Here is a 6,000-nt window from a genome sequence, read left to right on the forward strand (position 1 = left end):
CAAGTCCAAACTCTTCAGCCTGACTCTTCCTGGGCTCCCTCTACCTAACCAGCTCCATACTGTGGGAGCCAGCCCCCTACCTTAGGAATCCAGCGCAATGGTCGTCTCTTGCTGTGCTTCTGCCTACAATGTCTCTTGTGTCCAGAAGCCTCACCTCATTCTTGTCCATCTGGAAGGCTCTTCTTTCCCCAAGGCCCAGCTCAGCATTATACCTCATCCCTCCCTTCCTTACATCCACCTCCATCCCAAGCACCACACATATAACATGATGGAATCAATCCCTTCCTCTTCCGTGTAACCATGTGCCTCGTACATATTCCTATTACGGCACTGACCTATACTAAATGCAGCTGTTAGTGGGTCTGCATTAGACCCATCGGACCAGGCACCTTAATGGCAGGGACTATGTCCTATTAGTCTTTGGAGCCCTATCCAAAGGGATGTCTGACACAGTGCCTGGCATAGAATAAAGAGCAGCAAATCTTCCATGAGGAAAGGAGGGAAGGAAGAAAAGAATCAAAAGTCATCTCTCTTAAAGGCATCAGGCCAACCTTGTTGGCCCCTTCAATGTCCCCCTTTATGTTTTCATAGATCACGATCTCCTACATCACAGAACACCACTATGAGGAATATTGCTAACTTCACCCTCACATTTTCCCATGGAGCAAACAGTCCTAGGGAGGAAAAGGGACTTACTCAAGATCACACATGGCCAGGACTGTACTCAGTCTTCCATTTCTTTTTTTTTTTTAAGATTTTATTTATTTATTTGACAGAGAGAGAGCGGGAGAGGGAACACAAGCAGAGGTGGGGGGAGAAGCAGGCTTCCCGCCGAGCAGGGAGCCCGATGTGGGGCAAAAATATGGAACGCTTCACAAATTTGCATGTCATCCTTGTGCAGGGGCCATGCTAATCTTCTCTGTATCGTTCCAGTTTTAGTATATGTGCGGCTGAAGCGAGTGCCAGTCTTCCATTTCTGACAACAGAGTAGTGGTAAAGAGCTTGTGCTCTGGGGTCAGGCAGAGCTGGGTTTCTTTCTTCCTTTTTTTTTTTTTTAAAGATTTTATTTATTTATTCGACAGGGAGAGACACAGCGAGAGAGGGAACACAAGCAGGGGGAGTGGGAGAGGGAGAAGCAGGCTTCCCGAGGAGCAGGGAGCCCGATGTGGGGCTCGATCCCAGGACCCTGGGATCATGACCTGAGCCGAAGAGAGACACTTCACGACTGAGCCACCCAGGCGCCCACAGAGCTGGGTTTCAAACCAATTTTGTAATTTACTACCTTTGGAATGAGCCTGTTTTTCTCCCTAGGCCTTGGTTTCCTCATTTGTATGACAGATAATAATAGGGTCTACCTCATAAAGTTGGGTTTTGCTCATGATATACTTAATAAATATCCAATGAATGCCTCCTCTGCACCAAGCACTAAGACACGGTACTGGCCACTGGATATACTGCAGGGAGCCAAACTGATTCTGTCCTTGCTCGTAAGACACGTACTGTTGGGAAGACAACAGTAAACAAGCAGACAAATAGGTAACTAATTATATAGAACGATTCATCTCCTGAAGGAAATAAACAGGATTAAATGCTAGGGAATAATGGAAAGGGGAAAGGGCAGGTATAGTTGGATCATAGAGAGCTTCTCTAAGGAGATAACATTTAAGCTGAGACCAGAAGGATTTGAAGGATTATGTGAGATAACAAGTGTAAAGTGCTTAGAACAATGCCTGATACAGAGTAGGGCCAAAATTAATGTTGAATATCATTGATAACTTACTTACACCAGTGGTTCCTAATCTCAGAGCTAAGAATCTCTAGGTGGTGTATAGTTGATGTACTCTTGGACTTTCTGTATATTAATAAAGACAATCTAACTTTTCAATAGTAGATGCCACTGTGAGGAATAAAAATACACATTCTTCTTTTTTTTTTCACATTTCTCATTTAAAGTATAACAAGACATTGTCAAGTATGAAGAACAGTGAAAAGATATGCTATCATTTTGACTTTTTTAAAAGGATAGGTATGAAAGTATTTGTAAAATATAGACTACCTTTGAAAGACAGAGCAGAAATCGAAACAACAATTGGCTCTGGGAAGGACACTGAGTGACAGGAGTAGACTGCAAGTACTGTTCCCTTTGGTACCTTGTGAATTTTCTATCAGGCTCATATATTACCTCCGTGAAAAAAATGTTTGAGAGGATCCTCTAACTTTTCACCATTGCTAAATTTTTTCACGTATGTTCTCAATCAAAAGCTACTTAAAATAGAACTGTTATTTTATGGGATTCCTTGAAATTATTTTTGCCTTAAAATGAGATTCTCATGCTAAAAAGCATTGGGAATTACTGCATTATAATTTTACCCTCTTCAGAACGCAAGGTGAGTTTTGAGATCCCAACAGACTACCAGAATTCCTGTGGTCAAAGAAGTGGGGACTCAGGCAGAGGCTTCTAAAGGGAAGAGAAGTACCTGTCCAGGTTTTCTCAAGGTGTGATGTGTATGAGGATAAGCTTCCAGAATTAGCCCCAAGCATTTAGTATAGAAAAACACGGGATTCAGTTTCCTAGAAGGACAGCCCAATTCTGTATTGGCTCTTTCCTGGGGATCAAAGTGAATGATTAGGCATGGTTTTAGAAAATAAATCTTGATATTTTGAACCTGCTAACTATTCATCGTAATTCAGTAATTGATAATAAAAATAATAACAGTCACCATTTATTAATGGCCTAGTGTCTGTCAGGAGCTTATGTTTATCCGTACCTCAACAACATTGCATTTTACAGATTGAAGAGACTTCTAGAGATTTAATAACTTGCTCAAATGACAGGCAGAGTTGGGATTGCCATGCAGGCTTGTCCATGGCCAAAACACCTGCTTTGTGCAGACTATTTGAAATTTATACCACTGGAGAGCAAGGGGTGTAGGCATCACTCTACAAAAAGATGAGGAAAATTGAGACACTGAGAGAATTTAAGTGACTTTCCCAAGATCACGAAGCCATGGATAGGGCCAAGGTTTATCCCAAACTCAAGCTCATACTTTCGGGAGGTTTTTTGGTTTATTTCTTTTCTCTTTTATTTCTTTTTATTTTTTCAGCTTTATGGAGGTATAATTGACAAAACTGTAAGATATTCAAAGTGTACAAGGCAGGGGTGCCTGGGTGGCTCAGTCGTTAAGCGTCTGCCTTCAGCTCAGGTCGGACCGAGCCCTGCATCGGGCTCCCTGCTCGGCGGGAAGCCTGCTTCTCCCTCTCCCACTCTCCCTGCTGGTGTTCCTGCTCTCACTATCTCTCTCTGTGTCAAATAAATAAAATAAAGTGTACAAGGCAGTAATTTGATACACATATACATTGTAAAAGAATTCCTGTAATCAAGTTAATTGACACATCCATCACTTCATATATTTACTTTTTTTGGTACGAACATTTAAATTCTATTCTATTAACAGATTTTAATTATACAATACAGTGTAATCAACTATAGTCGCCATGTATACATTAGATCCTAAGAGCTTATTCATTTTATAACTGAAAGTCTGTACCCGTTTACCAATCTCTACCCCTTCCCCCACTCCCCAGCCCCTGGCAGCCACTATTCTATTCTGTTTCTATGAGTCTGACTTGCATTTCATTTTATTTCATTGTTTTATTTTGTCTTGATTTGTTTTGTTTTAAGATTCCACACATAAAGGACACCATGCAGTATTTGTCTTTGGCTCATTCCACTTAATGTAATGCCCTCCAGGTTCACCCATGGTGTTGCAAATGGCAGCATTTTCTTCTTTTTTAAGGCTGAATAATAATTTTGTAGAGAGAGATATATCCCATCTTTATCTATTCATTCACTGATGGACACTTGGGTTGTTTCTATTCCGTAGCTATTGTGAACAATCCTACAATGAATGTGGGAGTATGAGATATGTCTTTAAGATAATACATGTGTTTCCTTTGGATCAAGCTCACACTTTTGAACAGAATAACATGGAGAAATGGAAAGACGGACCTGTTGACTACAGCACGGCTCCCCACCAGGTTGTGAAAGAAACTGGTTCATGGTAGCAGTAGGCTGTGTCACTATATAATAATTACTGAGAATAAAAACAGAAGTAGACAGAATGGTATAGACATTCTGAATTCAAGATAGAACACCCACATGAAAAGCTTGGCTTCTTCTTCCAGATCCCTCCTACATAAGATGGGCTTCTTCCAGCTTTAGTCGATTCATTGGCCAGAAATGGCCACTGGACCAGGTTACATGAATCGCTATGACCAGGAGAACTGGCTTGTGGAGGAGATGTGTATGGCCTTTATGTGGTCACCGAGTCTCACCCATCAAGCTCAACACGACAGGACAGTCTCGTTTTCTAAATAAAGACATTTTTGTAAACTTCTTTTTTTCTCCTTTTGAGATCTGTTTTCTAAATTTGGCTTCCAGAGTCACTCTCAGGTTCTGTGTGGTTAATTGCTTTTCCTCCAAGGATTTTCAAACAAGGGACTAAATAGAAAACAGATACTGAGACTGAGAATATTAGCACTGGGAAGGACTTTGGCATCAATGTCGTCTGAAGTCCTCCTTTCAAGAGGTAGACAGAGGCCATAGAGATGATTTGATTTGCTCAAGGTCACACAGCCTCATTAGCACCAGAAACAGCTCTAACGGCCCAACTCCTTGCCTGGTGCTGCTCTGTCCATGGTTCAAAATCCTGGCTCCTCCCCTTCTAGAATGGGAGCTCGAGCAGTTCGCTTCACCTTTCTTAGCCTTGGATTCCTCCCCCCAGTGATACTGGGGCAACGGTGTATCTACCTCTTAGGGGTTTTGTGAGGATTCAGTGAGACAATTCATGCAACACGCTTTACAGTATCCAGCACAGAGTCCCTGGCCAGGCATGTGGGCGATGGGCTCACATTGTCTATGTCTGAATTCCAGCTCTTCCACTTGCTTGACTGACACTTTGGTCCAGTTACTTCACTTCTCTGTGTCTCAGTTGCCTCCACTGTAAAATGGGTAGAGTGATCATAGGTTCTACCTCATTACAACTGTAGTGATTCTTAAATATAATAATATATGTAGCCTACTTAAAATAATGCCTGGCTCATGTTAGCTATTATTAGTCCACTTAGACTGACCATTTTTCTTATTTTAAGTAGCTAGACTTAACCCCCAACTCAGCAGTTTTAAAACCACCCATTTTCAGATGTTTTGAACACATGCTAAAATTCTTAAGAGTAGAGCCTGTTGTTGTACTTTACATATGTATGTATATATGTATGCATGTATGCATTTATAAAAAGTCACATCATTGATAGACCCAGCTCCTAATGAAGAGAGGGCGTGATGCAATCATTTCTAACCTAGGGCTATGTCAGAAGTCCAAGGGTTTCCACTGTCCAATTTGCTGAAAAGGGCAGCAACCCCTCTGTCTGAGTTCTTCCATCTGGGATAATAATACTTATTTCTTTGTAAAGTGCTTGGAGACCTTTACATGAAAAGCGCTATGTGAGCCCAAATTATTATCTCTTTTCCAGAAATCACTTTTAGATTCAAACCCAGAAGCTCCCTAAAATAGACCACAGCAGAGGTATCATCTGGACACAGACTATTGGGTTTGTATTCTCACAATTGGATAATACATTCGCACTTCACACCCTCAGTGGTTTTCTTTTACATGTTCGAGCATATCTAATCGGGACTGGGGGGGAAATGAGATGTCTTCAGGCTAGATGTTCTTACTGGTTAGCATTCAGAGATTTGCCTCCCTCTGTTTTCCTGATTTGTGTATTTGGAACCCTCTCCTGAGGTCAACAGGAACTCTGAGGTTGATTCAACTCTGGGGGCGTGAAGTGGGACGAGAAGAAGAAAGTATTCTCTTATTCCCAAATCCTCAGGCTAGTGTACCTTAGAGTGCCCAATTCAACCTTGTCTCTACCTCATAATTCCCTGGTCAGGAATGTTAAGACTTTATCTCTCCTGAATTTTCTTTCCAATTCATAAGC

General features: G+C 41.5%; 1 non-coding gene across 1 annotated transcript; it reads right to left on the reverse strand.

Moving 5' to 3' along the window:
- Positions 1-856: 856 nt before the first annotated feature.
- LOC114209641 (U6 spliceosomal RNA) lies at positions 857-963 on the reverse strand. Its single transcript, XR_003609373.1, has one exon. It is a non-coding gene; the product is annotated as a U6 spliceosomal RNA (small nuclear RNA).
- Between the last annotated feature and the right edge of the window lie 5,037 nt (positions 964-6,000).

This window comes from Eumetopias jubatus, unplaced genomic scaffold (genome assembly GCF_037043125.1).
Source record: "Eumetopias jubatus isolate StellerSeaLion01/CBP00866 unplaced genomic scaffold, mEumJub1_p1.0 scaffold_5, whole genome shotgun sequence".
NCBI classification, from domain to species: Eukaryota; Metazoa; Chordata; class Mammalia; order Carnivora; family Otariidae; genus Eumetopias; species Eumetopias jubatus.